Source organism: Salmo salar, chromosome 03, assembly GCF_965601325.2.
Source record: "Salmo salar chromosome 03, fSalSal1, whole genome shotgun sequence".
Classification (NCBI taxonomy): Eukaryota; Metazoa; Chordata; class Actinopteri; order Salmoniformes; family Salmonidae; genus Salmo; species Salmo salar.
In genome coordinates this window covers 99,824,729-99,847,500 of record NC_138293.1, presented here as the reverse complement: position 1 = coordinate 99,847,500, position 22,772 = coordinate 99,824,729, and the positions used below count along the sequence as shown (strand labels likewise).

Sequence of the window (22,772 nt, the reverse complement as noted above, 5' to 3'; positions counted from 1 at the left end):
CTCTACAACTGAGCTGAACATATAGAGAGCTTTATATCCTGGAAGTATCCTCTACAACTGAGCTGAACATATAGAGAGCTTTATATCCTGGAAGTATCCTCTACAACTGAGCTGAACATATAGAGAGCTTTATATCCTGGAAGTATCCTCTACAACTGAGCTGAACATATAGAGAGCTTTATATCCTGGAAGTATCCTCTACAACTGAGCTGAACATATAGAGAGCTTTATATCCTGGAAGTATCCTCTACAACTGAGCTGAACATATAGAGAGCTTTATATCCTGGAAGTATCCTCTACAACTGAGCTGAACATATAGAGAGCTTTATATCTTGGAAGTATCCTCTACAACTGAGCTGAACATATAGAGAGCTTTATATCCTGGAAGTATCCTCTAGAACTGAGCTGCCCATATAGAGAGCTTTATATCCTGGAAGTATCCTCTACAACTGAGCTGAACATATAGAGAGCTTTATATCCTGGAAGTATCCTCTACAACTGAGCTGGACATATAGAGAGCTTTATATCCTGGAAGTATCCTCTAGAACTGAGCTGCCCATATAGAGAGCTTTATATCCTGGAAGTATCCTCTACAACTGAGCTGAACATATAGAGAGCTTTATATCCTGGAAGTATCCTCTACAACTGAGCTGAACATATAGAGAGCTTTATATCCTGGAAGTATCCTCTACAACTGAGCTGAACATATAGAGAGCTTTATATCCTGGAAGTATCCTCTACAACTGAGCTGAACATATAGAGAGCTTTATATCCTGGAAGTATCCTCTACAACTGAGCTGAACATATAGAGAGCTTTATATCCTGGAAGTATCCTCTACAACTGAGCTGGACATATAGAGAGCTTTATATCTTGGAAGTATCCTCTAGAACTGAGCTGAACATATAGAGAGCTTTATATCTTGGAAGTATCCTCTACAACTGAGCTGAACATATAGAGAGATTTATATCCTGGAACTAAGGGACAGAGGGATGGAGGATCTCTCTCTAGTAGACTGAAGTGTTTCTCAATGATGGTCATGGGATCCCAAAGGGGCCAACACTAGACTAGTTTCATCCTGGTCCTGGGGTCCCAAAGGGGCCAACACTACATTTACATTTAAGTCATTTAGCAGATGCTCTTATCCAGAACGACTTACAAATTGGTGCATTCACCTTATGATATCCAGTGGAACAACCACTTTACAATAGTGCATCTAAATCTTTTATGGGGGGGGGGGGGGATTAGAAGGATTACTTTATCCTATCCCAGGTATTCCTTAAAGAGGTGGGGTTTCAGGTGTCTCCGGAAGGTGGTGATTGACTCCGCTGTCCTGGCGTCGTGAGGGAGCTTGTTCCACCATAGGGGTGCCAGAGCAGCAAACAGTTTTGACTGGGCTGAGCGGGAACTGTGCTTCCCCAGAGGTAGGGGGGCCAGCAGGCCAGCGGTGGATGAGCGCAGTGCCCTCGTTTGGGTGTAGGGCCTGATCAGAGCCTGAAGGTACGGAGGTGCCGTTCCCCTCACGGCTCCGTAGGCAAGCACCACGGTCTTGTAGCGGATGCGAGCTTCAACTGGAAGCCAGTGGAGAGAGCGGAGGAGCGGGGTGACGTGAGAGAACTTGGGAAGGTTGAACACCAGACGGGCTGCGGCATTCTGGATGAGTTGTAGGGGTTTAATGGCACAGGCAGGGAGCCCAGCCAACAGCGAGTTGCAGTAATCCAGACGGGAGATGACAAGTGCCTGGATAGGACCTGCGCCGCTTCCTGTGTGAGGCAGGGTCGTACTCTGCGAATGTTGTAGAGCATGAACCTACAGGATCGGGTCACCGCCTTGATGTTAGTGGAGAACGACAGGGTGTTGTCCAGGGTCACGCCAAGGTTCTTAGCACTCTGGGAGGAGGACACAATGGAGTTGTCAACCGTGATGGCGAGATCATGGATCGGGCAGTCCTTCCCCGGGAGGAAAAGCAGCTCCGTCTTGCCGAGGTTCAGCTTGAGGTGGTGATCCGTCATCCACACTGATATGTCTGCCAGACATGCAGAGATGTGATTCGCCACCACTAGACTAGTTTCATCCTGGTCCTGGGGACCCAAAGGGGCCAACACTAGACTAGTTTCATCCTGGGGTCCCAAAGGGGCCAACACTAGACTAGTTTCATCCTGGGGTCCCAAAGGGGCCAACACTAGACTAGTTCCATCCTGGGGTCCCAAAGGGGCCAACATTAAACTAGTTTCATCCTGGGGTCCCAAAGGGGCCAACACTAGACTAGTTTCATCCTGGGGTCCCAAAGGGGCCAACACTAGACTAGTTCCATCCTGGGGTCCCAAAGGGGCCAACATTAAACTAGTTTCATCCTGGTCCTGGGGTCCCAAAAGGGGTTCACACCTGATTCCAATAATCAACTCATCATCAAACCTTTGATTAGTGGAATCAGGTGTGTATTCAATTGAAAACATACAGAACCAGACGGAAGCAAACAGATGCAAAACGGAACAAAACAGGGAAGGACCTACCTGAATATGTCCAATAGAAACTCTCCTTTTCATTGCAAAACATTTTCCGTTGCGAAACGTGTTGCAACTGTTTGCTATGGTGTTCACTAATGAATACACCCCAGGTGTTTAGGTCAAAACTAAAATGTGCATGGCCCCTTTGGGACCCCAGGATGAAACTAGTGCAGTGTTGGCCCCTTTGGGACCCCAGGATGAAACTAGTGCAGTGTTGGCCCCTTTGGGTCCCCAGGACCAGGATGAAACTAGACTAGTGTTGGCCCCTTTGGGACCCCAGGATGAAACTAGTGCAGTGTTGGCCCCTTTGGGACCCCAGGACCAGGATGAAACTTGTCTAGTGTTGGCCCCTTTGGGACCCCAGGACCAGGATGAAACTAGACTAGCGTTGGGCCCCGACCCGACTCTGCCTGCCTGCCGTTCTGTACCTTACTGACTCTGCCCCAGATTACCGACTTCTGCCTTCCCCCTGTTTTGTAAATAAACATCTGTGATTCGAACTGTCTGCATCTTATCCTGAGTTCTGATAGTGAGTGAGAGAGAAAAGAGAGAGAGAGAAAAGAGAGAGAAAAAAGAGAGAGAAACGGGAGAGAAAGAGAGAGAGAAAGAGAGAGAAAGAGAATAGAGAGAGAGAAAAAAGAGAGAGAAATGAGAGAGAGAGAGAGAGAGAGAGAAAGAGAGAATAGAGAGAAAGAAAAAAGAGAGAGAGAGAGGGCTGTAATGGTTTGCAGTCCCTCTTGCCACTGCCATATGTGCCAGGGCAACTCAGCAGTGGGGGTTAGGGGAGAGAAAGGAAGGGTGGCGAGAGGGATGGAGGGAAGGGATGAGAGAAGGAGAGAGAGGTTCCTCAGAGTGGATGGTCTTGGCAGTTAGTGTCTGAGAGGATTTGATCTTTAAAAGCATTTTCTCTGTCCACTTTCCCTCTACCAGTGCAGATGGAGAAAAGGATGGAGCGAAGGAGGGAGGGAGGGTGAGATGTAGGGATGGAGGGGAGGGAGAGAGTAGTCTGCCTTATCAGTGTTAGACCAGCTGGTGACCTGAAGCGTAGGACACTGCTGTTCAATCAAAGCCTGAAACCAGAAGTTTCTGGAGTAAGCCAAAACAAGGTTCTTCTAATCCGAAGGAGAAAGATTGATCAACTGAACAATGTGTACAGCGTTGACGCAAAGACAAGAACACAGCTTCATTGCAAATCAATTCAAACCTGCTTCTTTGCAACAGGGCAAACATGTTTATTTGTATTTCTCTCTCTCAGGAGCGGTCAAGCAAGCGAGGGGGGAGAGAGAAAGAGAGAGGAGAGATATCAGCGTTGTGACATACAGAGAGACAGAGAATGAGAGAAGGAGAGATATCAGCGTTGTGAAGTACAGAGAGACAGAGAATGAGAGAAGGAGAGAGATCAGAGTTGTGAAGTACAGAGAGAGAGAAGGAGAGAGATCAGAGTTGTGAAGTACAGAGAGACAGAGAATGAGAGAAGGAGAGAGATCAGAGTTGTGAAGTACAGAGAGAGAGAAAGAGAGAGATCAGAGTTGTGAAGTACAGAGACAGAGGATGAGAGAAAATGAAAAAGGGTGCATTTCTCAGTTCTCTCCCAGCCCCTCATCCCTCCCTCGCCATCTCCATATTTCTCCTCTGTCCCCCTTCCACCCCCTCTCCATCTCTCTCCACCCCCTCTCCATCGCTCTCCACCCCCTCTCCATCGCTCTCCACCCCCTCTCCATCTCTCTCCACCCCCTCTCCATCTCGCTCCACCCCCTCTCCATCTCTCTCCACCCCCTCTCCATCTCTCTCCACCCCCTCTCCATCTCTCTCCACCCCCTCTCCTTCTCTCTCCACCCCCTCTCCTTCTCTCTACCCCCTCTCCATCTCTCTCCACCCCCTCTCCTTCTCTCTCCACCCCCTCTCCTTCTCTCTACCCCCTCTCCATCTCGCTCCACCCCCTCTCCATCTCTCTCCACCCCCTCTCCATCTCTCTCCACCCCCTCTCCATCTCTCTCCACCCCCTCTCCATCTCTCTACCCCTCTCCATCTCTCTCCACCCCCTCTCCATCTCTCTCCACCCCCTCTCCATCTCTCTCCACCCCCTCTCCATCTCTCTCCACCCCCTCTCCTCTCTCTCTCAAATTCAATTCAATTAAAATTGCTTTACTGGCATGATGTACATATTGTACATATTGTAATGTAATTGTAATGTACATATTGCCAAAGCGTACACTGAAAATTAAATTATTAATTTACAATATTAACCCTCAAGCTACCGACATATTTGACATACATCGATTACCAACCGGGGTAATTTTGACCCCAAGAAGAAACGATTTTAGAAAAAGCTACAATCACAGAAAAAATATAAATTTCTTTCTTATCAAAACATCATTACACAAGTAATTAATGTTATCTGAAATAGAAAATGACCAAAATAGACTGTTATTTTAACAAAATTAGTTAATTTGCATATTCTGAAGAACTAAAATATAAAATTGTCCTTTATAGAATGTGCAGCTTTTTTCCACATCAGTACTAAAATCATTTGATTATAAATCAAATAAAATTTTATTGGTCACAAACACATGGTTAGCAAATGTTAATGCGAGTTTAGCGACATGCTTGTGCTTCTAGTTCCGACAGTGCAGTAATATCTAACAAGTAATATCTAACAATTCCCCAACAACTACCTAATACACACAAATCTAAAGGGGTGAATGAGAATATGTACATATAAATATATGGATGACCGATGGCCGAGCGGCATAGGCAAGGTGCAATAGATGGTATAAAATACAGTATATACATGTGATATGAGTAATGTATGATATGTAAACATTATTAAAGTGGCATTGGGGAGGGTGTGGCTCAGTTGGTAGAGCATGGTGTTTGCAATGCCAGGGTTGTGGGTTCGATTCCCACGGGGGACCAGTACGGAAGAAAACAAACGTATGAAATGTATGCATTCACTACTGTAAGTCGCTCTGGATAAGAGCGTCTGCTAAATGACTAAAATGTCAAATTTAAAGTGGCATTGTTTAAAGTGACTAGTGATCCATTTGTTAAAGTGGCCAGTGATTGGGTCTCAGTGTAGGCAGCAGCCTTTCTGAGTTAGTGATTGCAATTAAGTAGTCTGATGACCTTGAGATAGAAACTGTTTTTCAGTCGCTCGGTCCCAGCTGTGATGCACCTGTACTGACCTCGCCTTCTGGATGATAACGGTGTGAACAGGCAGTGGTTTGGGTGGTTGTTGTCCTTGATGATATTTTTGGCCTTCCTGTGACATCGGGTGCTGTAGGTATCATGGAGGGAAGGTAGTTTGCCCCCGGTGATGCGTTGTGCAGACCGCACCACCCTCTGGAGAGCCTTGCGGTTGAGGGTGGTGCAGTTGCCGTACCAGGCGGTGATACAGCCCGACAAGATGCTCTCGATTGTGCATCTGTAAAAGTTTGTCAGGGTTTTGGGTGACAAGACAAATTTCTTCAGCCTCCTGAGGTTGAAGATGCGCTGTTGCGCCTTCTTCACCACACTGTCTGTGTGGGTGGACCATTTCAGGTTGTCCATGATGTGTACGCCGAGGAACTTAAAATGTTCCACCTTCTCCACTGCTGTCCTTTCGATGTGGATAGGGGGGGGGGGGGGGGGGGTTCTCCCTCTGCTGTTTCCTGAAGTCCACAATCATCTCCTTTGTTTTGTTAACGTTGAGTGAGAAGTTGTTTTCCTGACACCACACTCTGAGTGCCCTCACCTCCTCCCTACAGGCTGTCTCGTGGTTGGTAATCAAGCCTACTACTGTTGTCGTCTGCAAACTTGATGATTGAGTTGGAGGCATGCATGGCCACGCAGTCGTTGGTGAACAGGGAGTACAGGAGGGGACTGAGCACGCACCCTTGTAGGGCCCCAGTGTTGAGGGTCAGCAAAGTGGAGATGTTGTTTCCTACCATCACCACCTGGGGTTGGCCAGTCAGGAAGTCCAGAAACCAATTGCACAGGGCGGGGTTGAGACCCAAGGCCTCCAGCTTGATGATGAGTTTGGAGGGTACTATGGTATTGAATGCTGAGCTGTTGTCAATGAACAGCATTCTTACATAGGTATTCCTCTTGTACAGATGGGATAGGGCAGTGTGCAGTGTGATGGTGATTGCATCGTCTGTGGACCTGTTGGGGCGGTATAAAAATTGAAGTGGTTCTAGGGTGTCAGGTAAGGTGGAGGTGATATGATCCTTGACTAGTCTCTCAAAGCACTTCACGATGACAGATGTGAGTGCTATGGGGCGATAGTTATTATTTTTGCCTTCATTTTTCTTTGCCTTCTTCTTGGGAACAGGAACAATGGTGACCATGTTGAAGCATGTGGGGACAGCAGACTGGGATAGGGAGCGATTGAATATGACCGTATACACACCAGCCAGCTGGTCTGCGCATCCTCTGAGGACGCAGCTAGGGATGCCGTCTGGGCCAGCAGTCTTGCGAGGGTTAACACGTTTAAATATTTTACTCAAATCGGAAACAGAAAAGGGGGGGGGGGTGCAGTCCTTGTTAACGGGCCGCGACGGTGGCACTGTATTATCCTCAAAGCGGGCAAAGAAGGTGTTAAGTTTGTCTGGAAGCAAGATGTTGGTGACTGTGACGTGGCTGGTATTGTTTTTGTAGTCCGTGATTTCCTGTAGATCCTGCCACATACAGTTGAAGTCGGAAGTTTACATGCACTTAGGTTGGAGTCATTAAAACTTGTTTTTCAACCACTCCACAAATTTCCTGTTAACAAACTCGGTTAGGAAATCTACTGTGTGCATGACACAAGTAATTTTTCCAATAATTGTTTACAGATACATTATTTCACTTATAATTCACTGTATCACAATTCCAGTGGGTCAGAAGTTTACATACACTAAGTTGACTATGCCTTTAAACAGCTTGGAAAATTCCAGAAAATGATGTCATGGTTTTAGAAGCTTAGAAGCTCATTTGAGTCAATTAGAGGTGTACCTGTGGATGTATTTCAAGGCCTACCTTCAAACTCAGTGCCTCTTTGCTTGACATCATGGGAAAATCAAAAGAAATCAGCCAAGACCTCAGAAAAACAATTGTAGACCTCTACAAGACTGGTTCATCCTTGGGAGCAATTTCCAAATGCCTGAAGGTACCACGTTCATCTCTACAAACAATAGTACGCAAGTATAAACACCATGGGACCATGCAGCCGTCATACTGCTCAGGAAGGAGAAGCGTTCTGTCTCCTAGAGATTAACGTACTTTGGTGCGAAAAGTGCAAATCAATCCCAGAACAAAAGCAAAGGACCTTGTGAAGATGCTGGAGGAAACAGGTACAAAAGTATCTATATCCAAAATAAAACGAGACCTATATCGACATAATTTGAAAGGCCGCTCAGCAAGGAAGAAGCCACTGTTCCAAAGTCGCCATAAAAAAGCCAGACTATGGTTTGCAACTGCACATGGGGACAAAGATCGCAGTTTTTGGAGAAATGTCCTCTGGTCTGATGAAACAAAAATAGAAATGTTTGGACATAATGACCATCGTTATGTTTGGAGGAAAATGGGGTAGGCTTGCAAGCCGAAGAACACCATCCCAACCGTGGAGCACAGGGGTGGCAGCATCATGTTGTGGGGGTGCTTTGCTGCAGGAGGGACTAGTGAACTTCACAAAATAGATGGCATCATGAGGTAGGAAAATTATGTGGATATATTGAAGCAACATCTCAAGACATCAGTCAGGAAGTTAAAGCTTGGTCACAAATGGGTCTTCCAAATGGACAATGACCCCAAGCATACTTCCAAAGATGTGGCAAAATGGTTTAAGGACAACAAAGTCAAGGTATTGGAATGGCCATCACAAAGCCCTGACCTCAATCCTATAGAAAATTTGTGGGCAGAACTGAAAAAGCGTGTGCAAGCAAGGAGGCCTACAAGCCTGACTCAGTTACACTAGCTCTGTCAAGAGGAATGGGCCAAAATTCCCCCAATTTATTGTGGGAAGCTTGTGGAAGGCTACCCGAAATGTTTGACCCAAGTTAAACAACTTAAAGGCAATGCTACCAAATACTAATTGAGTGTATGTAAACTTCTGACCCACTGGGAATGTGACGAAATAAATATTATTCTGTTATTCTATTATTCTGACATTTCATATTCTTAAAATAAAGTGGTGATCCTAACTGACCTAAAACAGGGAATTTTTACTAGGATTAAATGTCAGGAATAGTGAAAAACTGAGTTTAAATGTATTTCGCTAAGGTGTATGTAAACTTCCGACTTTAACTGTACGTCTCGTGTCTTAGCCGTTGAATTGCAAATCCACGTTGTCCCTGTACCGGCATTTCACTTGTTTGATTGCCTTGCGGAGGGAATAACTACACTGTTTATATTCAGCCATATTTCCAGACCTCTTTCCCTGTTTAAATGCAGTGGTTCGCGCATTCAGTTTTGCGCGAATGCCGCCATCCATCCATGGTTTCTGGTTAGGGTAGGTTTTAATAGTCACAGTGGGTACAACATCTACAATGCACTTCTTTATAAACTCACTCACCGAGTCAGCGTATAGATCGATGTTGTTATCTGAGGCTGACCGGAACATATCCCAGTCCGCATGATCAAAACAATCTTGAAGCGTGGATTCCGATTGGTCAGACCAGCGTTGAATGGTTCTAGTCACTGGTAAATCCTGTTTGAATTTCTGCCTATAAGCAAGATGGCGTTGTGGTCGGATTTGCCGAAGGGAGGGCGGGGGAGGGCTTTGTACGCATCACAGAAGTTAAGAGTAGCAGTGATTGAGTGTATTACGTGTAGTACAATCAATATGCTGATAGAATTTAGGTAGCCTTCTTCTCAAATTTGCTTTGTTAAAATCCCCAGCTACAATAAACGCAGCCTCAATATATGGTTTCCAGTTTACATAGAGTCCAGTGAAGTTCCATGAGGGCCGTCTTGGTGTCTGCTTGAGGGGTATGTACATAGCTGTGACGATAGCTGACGAGAATTCTCTTGGGAGGTAAGGAATTCTAGGTTGGGTGAGAAGAAGGATTTGAGTTCATGTATGTTGTTATGATTACACCATGAGTCGTTAATCATAAGAGAGAGGTGTTTATCTCTGTCGGAGCCATGCATGGAGAAGCCCGGTGGCTGAACCGATTCCGACAACATATCCCGAGAGAGCCATATTTACGTGAAACAGAGAATGTTACAATCTCTGATATCTCTCTGGATGGCAACCCTTGCTCCAATTTTGTCTACCTTGTTGTCAAGAGACTGGACATTGGCGAGTAGTATACTCAGGAGTGGTGGGCAATGTGCACGTCAACGTAGCCTGACCAGGAGGCCGCTGCGTCTTCCCCTTCTGCGGTGCCGTTGTTTTGGGTCGGCTACTGGAATTAGATCCATTGTCCTGGGTGGTGGTCCAAACAGAGGATCCACCTCGGGAAAATTGTATTCCTGGTCGTAATGTTGGTAAGTTGACGTCGCTCTTATATCCAATAGTTCTCCCGGCTGTATGTAATAAGACTTAAGATTTCCTGGGGTAACAATGTAAGAAATAATACATAAAAAAAACAAAATACTGCATAGTTTTCTAAGGACTCGAAGAGAAGGGCGGGGGTGAGATAGTATAGTATCATTTAGTTTTCAGAATTTTGATAATATTAATTTTGTTATTTATGCTGTAAACACGACTGCCATTTAAAGTGGCAGTGCACCAACATTTGAAATATACTTAATTGTATTGATAAAAATGCATTCAATTCACTTCAAAAAGTGATCTTGAGAGACAGCGACCATAAATATAGCTTAGTTTTCTTTATTTAGAAGACAGCATTAGCATCACTGTTGGGAGTGGTAGGGGATTTGGCAGCATGATTTTAAATGCCAAAATCCTTTAAGTTACTTTAAACCAATGGGTAAAGCACCCAAAACACCTTAACAAGTTGCACATAAAGAATTTTGGAGGATGTTAAAGGAATTATGGTATTTATATAATATTTTCAGTAGAATAAGATTTTTTCCAAGAATACACACCAATACAGCACTATGTGTACATTCAGAGGGTAGCTGTTCTACTGTCACGCCCTGGCCATAGAGAGGTTTTTTATTCTCTATTTTGGTTAGGCCAGGGTGTGACTAGGGTGGGCATTCTATGTTCCTTTTTCTATGTTCTTTATTTTCTATGTTTTGGCCGGGTATGGTTCTCAATCAGGGACAGCTGTCTATCGTTGTCTCTGATTGGGAACCATACTTAGGTAGCCCTTTTCACTCCTTGTGTTATGGGAAATTGACTTTGTTTATGGCACATAGCCATTAGCTTCACGTTTGTTGGGTAGTGTTTATTGTTTTGTTCGGCGTCTTTTCAAATAAAAAGAATATGTACGCTCACCACGCTGCAACTTGGTCCTCTCCTTTCAACCGGCGTGACATCTATCAAGTATTTATACCACTGACAGACTTTATGAGCTGCTGGTTTCAGTACTACAGCTCTACCAAGTATTTATACCACTGACAGGCTTTATGAGCAGCTGGTTTCAGTACTACAGCTCTACCAAGTATTTATACCACTGACAGGCTTTATGAGCAGCTGGTTTCAGTACTACAGCTCTACCAAGTATTTATACCACTGACAGACTTTATGAGCTGCTGGTTTCAGTACTACAGCTCTACCAAGTATTTATACCACTGACAGACTTTATGAGCTGCTGGTTTCAGTACTACAGCTCTACCAAGTATTTATACCACTGACAGACTTTATGAGCTGCTGGTTTCAGTACTACAGCTCTACCAAGTATTTATACCACTGACAGACTTTATGAGCTGCTGGTTTCAGTACTACAGCTCTTTTATTTTATTTTATTTATTTCACCTTTATTTAACCAGGTAGGCAAGTTGAGAACAAGTTCTCATTTACAATTGCGACCTGGCCAAGATAAAGCAAAGCAGTTCGCCAACATACAACAACACAGAGTTACACATGGAGTAAAACAACATACAATCAATGATGCAGTAGAAAAAAATAAAATAAAATAAATAAGACTATATACAATGTGAGCAAATGATGTGAGATAAGGGAGGTAAAGGCAAAAAAATGCCATGGTGGAAAAGTAAATAAAGTATAGCAAGAAAAACACTGGAATGGTAGATTTGTAGTTTGAAGAAAGTTCAGAGATAAAATATAAATAATATGGTGCAAAGGAGCAAAATAAATAAATACAGTAGGGGAAGAGGTAGTAGTTTGGGCTAAATTATAGATGGGCTATGTACAGGTGCAGTGATCTGTGAGCTGCTCTGACAGCTGGTGCTTAAAGCTAGTGAGGGAGATAAGTGTTTCCAGTTTCAGAGATTTTTGTAGTTCGTTCCAGTCATTGGCAGCAGAGAACTGGAAGGAGAGACGACCAAAGGAGGAGTTGGCTTTAGGGGTGACCAGAGAGATATACCTGCTGGAGCGCGTGCTACAGGTGGGTGCTGCTATGGTGACCAGTGAGCGGAGATAAGGGGGGACTTTACCTAGCAGGGTCTTGTAGATGACCTGGAGCCAATGTGTTTGGCGACGATTATGAAGCGAAGGCCAGCCAACGAGAGCGTACAGGTCGCAGTGGTGGGTAGTATATGGGGCTTTGGTGACAAAACGGATGGCACTGTTATAGACTGCATCCAGCTTGTTGAGTAGGGTATTGGAAGCTATTTTGTAAATGACATCGCCGAAGTCGAGGATTGGTAGGATGGTCAGTTTTACGAGGGTATGTTTGGCAGCATGAGTGAAGGATGCTTTGTTGCGAAATAGGAAGCCAATTCGAGATTTCACTTTGGATTGGAGATGATTGATGTGAGTCTGGAAGGAGAGTTTACAGTCTAACCAGACACCTAGGTATTTGTAGTTGTCCACAAATTCTAAGTTAGAACCGTCCAGAGAAGTGATGCTGGACAGGCGGGCAGGTGCAGGCAGCGATCGGTTGAAGAGCATGCATTTAGTTTTACTTGTGTTTAGGAGCAGTTGGAGACCACGGAAGGAGAGTTGAATGGCATTGAAGCTCGTCTGGAGGGTTGTTAACACAGTGTCCAAAGAAGGGCCAGAAGTGTACAGAATGGTGTCGTCTGCGTAGAGGTGGATCAGAGATTCACCAGCAGCAAGAGCGACATCATTTATGTATACAGAGAAAAGAGTTGGCCCAAGAATTGAACCCTGTGGTACCCCCAAGCTCTACCAAGTATTTATACCACTGACAGACTTTATGAGCAGCTGGTTTCAGTACTACAGCTCTACCAAGTATTTATACCACTGACAGACTTTATGAGCTGCTGGTTTCAGTACTACAGCTCCACCAAGTATTTATACCACTGACAGACTTTATGAGCAGCTGGTTTCAGTACTACAGCTCTACCAAGTATTTATACCACTAACAGACTTTATGAGCTGCTGGTTTCAGTACTACAGCTCTACCAAGTATTTATACCACTGACAGACTTTATGAGCTGCTGGTTTCAGTACTACAGCTCTACCAAGTATTTATACCACTGACAGGCTTTATGAGCTGCTGGTTTCAGTACTACAGCTCTACCAAGTATTTATACCACTGACAGACTTTATGAGCTGCTGGTTTCAGTACTACAGCTCTACCAAGTATTTATACCACTGACAGACTTTATGAGCTGCTGGTTTCAGTACTACAGCTCTACCAAGTATTTATACCACTGACAGACTTTATGAGCAGCTGGTTTCAGTACTACAGCTCTACCAAGTATTTATACCACTGACAGGCTTTATGAGCTGCTGGTTTCAGTACTACAGCTCTACCAAGTATTTATACCACTGACAGACTTTATGAGCTGCTGGTTTCAGTACTACAGCTCTACCAAGTATTTATACCACTGACAGACTTTATGAGCTGCTGGTTTCAGTACTACAGCTCTACCAAGTATTTATACCACTGACAGACTTTATGAGCAGCTGGTTTCAGTACTACAGCTCTACCAAGTATTTATACCACTGACAGGCTTTATGAGCTGCTGGTTTCAGTACTACAGCTCTACCAAGTATTTATACCACTGACAGACTTTATGAGCTGCTGGTTTCAGTACTACAGCTCTACCAAGTATTTATATCCACTGACAGACTTTATGAGCTGTTTTGACTGCAACTAAGCCTATACAGTGGGATCATAAATTACTGACACCCTTGATAAAAATGAGCAATAATGAATGTATATAATAAATAATTCAAATACTGAGGTATATTGTACGCAACAAAATTGAGGAAATATTATTTTATACCAATACTATTGCTCATTTTTTTTATTAAAAAGGTAGGGGTCAAAATGATTGACACCCCTAAAGAGTCTTACAAATATAGTAGTCAAAAGTTTAGTATTTGGTCCCATATTCCCTAGCACGCAATGACTCTCTCTCCCCACCACTGTTATTATCTGACCCTGCTGGTCATCTATGAACGTTTGAACATCTTGGCCATGTTCTGTTATAATCTCCACCCGGCACAGCCGGAAGAGGACTGGCCACCCGTCATAGCCTGGTTCCTCTCTAGGTTTCTTCCTAGGTTCTTGCCTTTCTAGGGAGTTTTTCTTAGCCACCGTGCTTCTACATCTGCATTGCTTGCTGTTTGGTGTTTTAGGCTGGGTTTCTTTACAGCACTTTGTGACATCAGCTGATGTAAAAAGGGATTTATAAATACATTTGATTGATTGATTTGATCATCAAGCTTGTGACTCTACAAACTTGTTGGATGCATAACGTACTGCGTCATTTTGGAGTCACTTTTATTTCTATTGGGCACAAAATAATCTGTGTGTTAGTAGAACAGGTTTGTGAACTCAGCCCCAGGATCAGCTGGATGAGGGGACTATTTTCTTTGCTCAGCTCTTGGCATTGCAGGGCTTGGTAATAATATGAAAGGGGGTCACTGTATTTTAGATGTTTCCAAAACTGAATTGCTAATTTTTGAGTTGTATTATTAGTGGATATTGTCCCAGTTCTGCCCTGCATGCACTGCCTGTAGTTTTATCTCTCTCTCTCTCTCTCCACACTAGCCCCGCTCTCTCTCCCCCCACAAGCCCCCTCTCTCTCCCCCACAAGCCCCCCTCTATCTCTCTCTTCCCACAAGCCCCTCTCTCTGTCCCTCTTCATCTCTCTCTCCACCAGCCCCTCTCTCTGTCCCTATTCCCTCCCCTATCGCTCTCTTTCTCTCCACCAGCCCCTCTCTCTGTCCCTCTTCCCTCCCCCCTCTCTCTCTCTCTTTCTCCCTGCCAACCCCTCTCTCTGTTTCTCTCCCCACCAGCCCCCCTCTCTGTCCCTCGCTCTGTCCCTCTTCCCTCCCCCTCTCTCTATCTCTCTCTTTCTCTCCCCACCAGCCCCTCTTCCCTTCCCCTCACTCTCTCTCTCTTTCTCTCCCCACCAGCCCCTCTCTGTCCCCCTTTCCTCCCGCTCTCTTGAACTCTCTCAATTCAATTAAATTTCAATTCAAGGGGCTTTATTGGCATGGGAAACAGATGTTAACATTGTCAAAGCAAGTGAAATAGATAATAAACAAAAGTGAGAAAAAAAACAATAGGGGTGTCAAAAATAAACAATCCCCCCTCTCTCCCTCTCCATCTCTTTCATTAGCTTAGTTGTTTAGAGCATGCTGATCAGCTCTTTCATTAGCGTAGTTGTTTAGAGCATGCTGATGAGCTCTTTCATTAGCTTAGTTGTTTAGAGCATGCTGATCAGCTCTTTCATTAGCTTAGTTGTTTAGAGCATGCTGATCAGCTCTTTCATTAGCGTAGTTGTTTAGAGCATGCTGATCAGCTCTTTCATTAGCTTAGTTGTTTAGAGCATGCTAATCATCTCTTTCATTAGCGTAGTTGTTTAGAGCATGCTAATCATCTCTTTCATTAGCTTAGTTGTTTAGAGCATGCTAATCATCTCTTTCATTAGCTTAGTTGTTTAGAGCATGCTAATCATCTCTTTCATTAGCGTAGTTGTTTAGAGCATGCTAATCATCTCTTTCATTAGCGTAGTTGTTTACAGCATGCTAATCATCTCTTTCATTAGCTTAGTTGTTTAGAGCATGCTGATCAGCTCTTTCATTAGCTTAGTTGTTTAGAGCATGCTAATCATCTCTTTCATTAGCGTAGTTGTTTAGAGCATGCTAATCATCTCTTTCATTAGCGTAGTTGTTTAGAGCATGCTAATCATCTCTTTCATTAGCGTAGTTGTTTAGAGCATGCTAAACATCTCTTTCATTAGCTTAGTTGTTTAGAGCATGCTAATCATCTCTTTCATTAGCTTAGTTGTTTAGAGCATGCTAATCATCTCTTTCATTAGCGTAGTTGTTTAGAGCATGCTAATCAGCTCTTTCATTAGCGTAGTTGTTTACAGCATGCTAATCATCTCTTTCATTAGCTTAGTTGTTTAGAGCATGCTAATCATCTCTTTCATTAGCTTAGTTGTTTAGAGCATGCTGATCAGCTCTTTCATTAGCTTAGTTGTTTAGAGCATGCTAATCATCTCTTTCATTAGCGTAGTTGTTTAGAGCATGCTAATCATCTCTTTCATTAGCGTAGTTGTTTAGAGCATGCTAATCATCTCTTTCATTAGCGTAGTTGTTTAGAGCATGCTAATCAGCTCTTTCAGTCTCCTGGAAGCTCTCTGGACTAAGAAGGTATTTTCCTGTGTTTAGGCTGCTAAACACACCAGGGTTAGAGAGGGATACAGAGGAGGGTAGGGTAGGGGAGAGTAGGGGAGAGGAGAGGGAGGAGGGGAGAGGGAAGGTGTGTCCTCCAGCTGTCCATTTCTCTAGGGATCAAGCAGGAAGTACTGTATATAGCCCTATTGCATTTTGGTAGATGGAGTTCTCCTGCACTGTACTCTACAGAGAATACAGCTTCATAAGGGTAGACTCCTGTCTTGGGCTATTGGGAACTGGTGATGTACTTGTAAATGTTTGGGTGGTGGTGTTGGGCTATTGGGAACTGGTGATGTACTTGTACATGTCTGGGTGGTGGTGTTGGGCTATTGGGAACTGGTGATGTACTTGTAAATGTCTGGGTGGTGGTGTTGGGCTATTGGGAACTGGTGATGTACTTGTACATGTCTGGGTGGTGGTGTTGGGCTATTGGGAACTGGTGATGTACTTGTAAATGTCTGGGTGGTGGTGTTGGGCTATTGGGAACTGGTGATGTACTTGTAAATGTCTGGGTGGTGGTGTTGGGCTATTGGGAACTGGTGATGTACTTGTAAATGTCTGGGTGAGGGTGTTGGGCTTTTGGGAACTGGTGATGTACTTGTAAATGTCTGGGTGGTGGTGTTGGGCTATTGGGAACTGGTGACGTACTTGTAAATGTCTGGGTGAGGGTGTTGGGCTATTGGGAACTGGTGATGTACTTGTAAATGTCTGGGTGAGGGTGTTGGGCTATTGGGAACTGGTGATGTACTTGTAAATGTCTGGGTGGTGGTGTTGGGCTATTGGGAACTGGTGATGTACTTGTAAATGTCTGGGTGGTGGTGTTGGGCTATTGGGAACTGGTGATGTACTTGTAAATGTCTGGGTGAGGGTGTTGGGCTATTGGGAACTGGTGATGTACTTGTAAATGTCTGGGTGAGGGTGTTGGGCTATTGGGAACTGGTGATGTACTTGTAAATGTCTGGGTGGTGGTGTTGGGCTATTGGGAACTGGTGACGTACTTGTAAATGTCTGGGTGAGGGTGTTGGGCTATTGGGAACTGGTGATGTACTTGTAAATGTCTGGGTGGTGGTGTTGGGCTATTGGGAACTGGTGACGTACTTGTAAATGTCTGGGTGAGGGTGTTGGGCTATTGGGAACTGGTGATGTACTTGTAAATGTCTGGGTGGTGGTGTTGGGCTATTGGGAACTGGTGATGTACTTGTAAATGTCTGGGTGAGGGTGTTGGGCTATTGGGAACTGGTGATGTACTTGTAAATGTCTGGGTGAGGGTGTTGGTTTGTTGGTGTGGAATGTACACGCTTGTGGGAAAGAATATCCTCCCGTGAAGACAATCAACTCTATTCTATTCTATTCTATTACATTCTATTACATTCTATGTCCAGTTCATCATGTAGAATCAAACCTTTATCCTATAGCAGAAACAGTTCCTCCTATGCTGTAGCTATGTTGTAATACCATTAGGCTAAACTGATTTAGGCCTATGCTTTCCTGTGCTGCACTGATAATAGCCTAATAAACTATGCTGTAACACGGTTACATAGCCTACTGTTATATGCCTATGTTACAGGGGAGGGGACTGGTGTGGCCTCTGACTGGTAGCCTAATACATGGAGATAGTCAGAATAGCCTAACTAATCGCCATTATACAATTATACTGTATAGAATAGATAAGGCTGCACAATTTACAGAATAGGCCTATTAGCGCGTTTACGTCATAGGCGTGGGAAAGGTTGGCGTCATATGTTTGCGGCCGCGTTCCTATTTTCCCAGCCCGCTGCTGCGGCTCGCACTGTGCTGCGTACCGAGGCAAGACAAAGACTCGCGACATCATCTACACATACAGCGATAACAGGAATACAATTATAATTTCTGTGTTTTCATAATCACTTCTATCGATGGTATATCTTTCAATCTCGTTACCAATCATAATCGATAAATAGCCTAGGCTATCTCTGTGCCGTTGAGCAATGAACGGTTATCCATCCAGCCGATCGCAGGCTAGATCCAACTCCTCTGTCGCTGGATGATTTCACCGAGGACAGGGTGGTGTTGCTGAATGGTTACATGGTGATCCGTGATCGATAATGTAGCCTATCTGTTATCAGGTTGAGAGGGCTGATCACAATGTATCAGTTCAGCTCATCAGCATCAGTCCTTCGGTGAGAATAAGAAGAATCAAACCGCTGAATGCTCTGCGCATCCCTTACCTCTCATACGCTGCTCACTCGGTCATTACTCCATGATCGGCGAAATGTCCCGGTTTACTCTGGTCACGTTTCCCTCAACGTTACAGCTCGCAAGAGAAGAAATAAATCTATAACCCTAGAAACGGCAGCAGCAGCAGCCCTTCCCGTTACCGGCTGTGCCTGGTGGAGGCAAGAGGGACACCCTCCGGTACTGATGCCATCGACGCGTCAATCCGATCCTTAAATCCGGAGGCGGATAAAAAAAAACGCGTCTGTTATGCAAAATAGATGTTTTACCCTCAAAATCCGTTAACGGTCAAATAAGGGGCATCCGATACCTCTTCATTCAATATGCGTCCACTGTCACACAAAGCGTGAATTTCCTCTCTCGCTCTCTCTCGATTGCTCGCTCTGTCTCGCTCTCTCCTCCTTTCTCCTCTTCTCTCCTATTGGCCGGCCTCTCACGTGTGTGTCGTGAACAACATTAGCCTGAGCAACAGTTGTGGAATCGGCGATTCACCTTCAAAATAAAAGATCCTATTGAAACTGATGCAAACGGATGAAAATATTGGAATCATGCCACAATTGCTCGAGATCACGCAAAACAAGGTTGGAGTTTTGTTACATAAATAAAAATAAATACAATAATTAGTCAATTTGACAAGAACAAAAAATCTGTTGAAATCACTTTGTGGATGTATAGACTTCAGGATTGCATTAGGGCATAGTTATATTACAATGTACAGCCTTACCTATGGATCTGGGGTCCATGAAACGGTCTATCAGCCTACTCAGTGACACCCACAGAACACACCTGCAATGAGTTGTCATTGTCTTATCGCAGGACATGAACTGTGGCAAATCACCTTCCCAGTCAGTCTATTGTGCGTATTGAACATTCATATTGCCATGTACAGCCTTTATGTACCTTTATTTAGTCAGGGAGTCACCAGTGAACCAGTGACTCTTTTACAAGGGAGCCCTGCATGTACAATTTCATGAAATAGATTAAAAAATAAAATATAAAACGACTAAAATGCAGCACAACATATACGGCGTAGACAGACATTAATACACACGATATACACAAAACACAGTCAACTAAAACAAAACACATTCTTCATTATAAAAATCCTATGAAAAACAGCATCCAAGGGGTTTAAATAGAGGCAGCTTTGATAAATAGTATCACTGTAAATCAAGAACAGGTAGAAAGGTTAACTGCACAATCAGCTTCCTGCTGACTAGAGAGATACAAGTTCTGTTTCTGTAAAAAAATACAAAATAAAGCTCACTTTAAACCTTAGTTTCATAACAAGCTCATTTATATGTTTTTTTAAACGCAGTACATAATCTGTTTTCTATACTTTTGGAATATTTCTTAATAATAATGTTAGATTTTAGATATGGGTTACTGAGCCAGAAATGAGAGTGGCAGCACACTTGAGCAGACCCGGCTCCAATTGGTCAGCCGCTGTGGATTTCTGGGTATCTACTGTATATTAAGAAAGGGCTTCTTTTTGACAGTTTTCCAGAATTTAGCCGGGATTCCTTTAGAATCAGAACGAGTGGTCACATAATAATCAGATTTAGCCTTTTTGATCGTTCCCCAGTTGCCTAAAAGCCTGTGTTCCTGGCCTTGACCCAGGAAACATTTCCCTTATGAAGGACTTTGGTGCGGCAGGTAGCCTAGTTGTTAGAGTGTTGGGATTGTAACCGAAAGGTTGCAAGATCAAATCCCCGAGCTGACAAGGTAAGAATCTGTTGTTCTGCCCCTGAAGAAGGCAGTTAACCTGCTGTTCCTAGTCCATCATTGAAAATAAGAATTTGTTCTTAACTGACTTGCCTAGTTAAATAAAGGTACTATAATTCAGGAGTGGACCAGGCATTCCATCTACCTTAACTCTCACTTTTTCCTCACTCTAACTTTGAATGGAGAATGATTATCTACAATAGTATTAAAGATATTTAAAAAGCTCAAAGTTAAATCAGGTCCAGGGATAGCTGACATACAATCAGTCACTAAAATAAAGATCACGTGAAAAAGCCATCTTTGGGTTCATCCTTGGGAGCAATTTCCAAACACCTGAAGGTACCACGTTCATCTGTACAAACAATAGTACGCAAGTATAAACACCATGAGACCACGCAGCCGTCATACCGCTCAGGAAGGAGACGCGTTCTGTCTCCTAGAGATGAACGTACTTTGGTGAGAAAAGTGCAAATCAATCCCAGAACAACAGCAAAGGACCTTGTGAAGATGCTGGAGGAAACAGGTACAAAAGTATATATAGCCACAGTAAAACGAGTCCTATATCGACATAACCTGAAAGTCCGCTCAGCAAGGAAGAAGCCACTGCTTCAAAATTGCCATAAAAAAGCCAAACTACGGTTTGCAACTGCCCATGGGGACAAAGATCGTACTTTTTGGAGAAATGTCCTCTGAAACAAAAATAGAACTGTTTGGCCATAATGACCATCGTTATGTTTGGAGGAAAAAGGGGACGCTTGCAAGCTGAAGAACACCATCCCAACCGTGAAGCACGGGGGTGGCAGAATCATGTTGTGGGGGTGCTTTGCTACAGGAGGGACTGGTGCACTTCACAAAATAGATGGCATCATGAGGAGGAAAATTATGTGCATATATCGAGGCTTCATCTCAAGACATCAGTCAGGAAGTTAAAGCTTGGTCGCAAATGGGTCTTCCAAATGGACAATGACCCCAAGCATACTTCCAAAGTTGTGGCAAAATGGCCTAAGGGCAACAACGGCAAGGTATTGGAGTGGCCATCACAAAGCCCTGACCTCAATCCTATAGAACATTTGTGGGCAGAACTGAAAAAGTGTGTGCGAGCAAGGAGGCCTACAAACCTGACTAAGTTACACCAGCTCTGTCAGGAGGAATGGGCCAATATTCACCCAACTTATTGTGGGAAGCTTGTGGAAGGCTACCCGAAACGTTTGACCCAAGTTAAACAACTTAAAGGCAATGCTACCAAATACTAATTGAGTGTATGTAAACTTCTGACCCACTGGGAATGTGATGACAGAAATACAAGCTGAAATAAATCATTCTGTCTACTATTATTCTGACATTTCACATTCTTAAAATAAAGTGTTGAACCTAACTGACCTAAGACAGGGAATTCTTACTAGGATTAAATGTCAGGAATGGTGAAAAGCTGAGTTTAAATGGATTTCGCTAAGGTGTATGTAAACTTCCGACTTCAACGGTATAGAGTAGTTCAATCTTCCAGATTAGATCCTGTAGAGTAGATCTATCTTCTAGAGTACATCTATAGAGTAGATCTATCTTCTAGAGTACATCTATAGAGTAGCTCTATAGAGTAGATCTATAGAGTACATCTATAGAGTAGATCTATAGAGTACATCTATAGAGTAGATCTATCTTCCAGAGTACATCTATAGAGTAGATCTATCTTCCAGAGTACATCTATAGAGTAGATCTATCTTCTAGAGTACATCTATAGAGTAGACAGAGCCTGGTTAAGTGTTCCTCATTCAGAACTAGAGCTTGGTTAAGTGTTCCTCATTCAGATCTAGAGCCTGGTTAAGTGTTCCTCATTCAGAACTAGAGCCTGGTTAAGTGTTTCTCATACAGAACTAGAGCCTGGTTAAGTGTTCCTTATTCAGACCTAGAGCCTGGTTAAGTGTTCCTCATTCAGAACTAGAGCCTGGTTAAGTGTTCCTCATACAGACCTAGAGCCTGGTTAAGTGTTCCTCATTCAGAACTAGAGCCTGGTTAAGTGTTTCTCATACAGACCTAGAGCCTGGTTAAGTGTTCCTCATTCAGAACTAGAGCCTGGTTAAGTGTTTCTCATACAGAACTAGAGCCTGGTTAAGTGTTCCTTATTCAGAACTAGAGCCTGGTTAAGTGTTTCTCATACAGAACTAGAGCCTGGTTAAGTGTTCCTTATTCAGAGTTTGCTTAAGTGTTCCTTATTCAGAACTAGAGCCTGGTTAAGTGTTCCTTATTCAGAACTAGAGCCTGGTTAAGTGTTCCTCATTCAGAACTAGAGCATGGTTAAGTGTTCCTCATTCAGAACTAGAGCCTGGTTAAGTGTTTCTCATACAGAACTAGAGCCTGGTTAAGTGTTCCTCATTCGGAACTAGAGCCTGGTTAAGTGTTTCTCATTCAGAACTAGAGCTTGGTTAAGTGTTCCTCATTCAGAACTAGAGCCTGGTTAAGTGTTTCTCATACAGAACTAGAGCCTGGTTAAGTGTTCCTCATTCAGATCTAGAGCCTGGTTAAGTGTTCCTCATTCAGAACTAGAGCATGGTTAAGTGTTCCTCATTCAGAACTAGAGCCTGGTTAAGTGTTCCTCATTCGGAACTAGAGCCTGGTTAAGTGTTCCTCATTCAGAACTAGAGCCTGGTTAAGTGTTTCTCATTCGGAACTA

General features: G+C 43.7%; 1 protein-coding gene across 1 annotated transcript in view; it reads right to left on the bottom strand.

Annotated features, from left to right (window-relative positions):
- LOC106592509 (F-box/LRR-repeat protein 16) overlaps positions 1-18,784 on the bottom strand; it is a 60,590-nt gene extending 41,806 nt beyond the window's left edge. The window contains exon 1 of the mRNA XM_045715912.2: positions 18,373-18,784. The gene's annotated coding sequence lies outside the window, so the exon portion shown is untranslated. The remainder of the gene's footprint in view (positions 1-18,372) is intronic.
- Between the last annotated feature and the right edge of the window lie 3,988 nt (positions 18,785-22,772).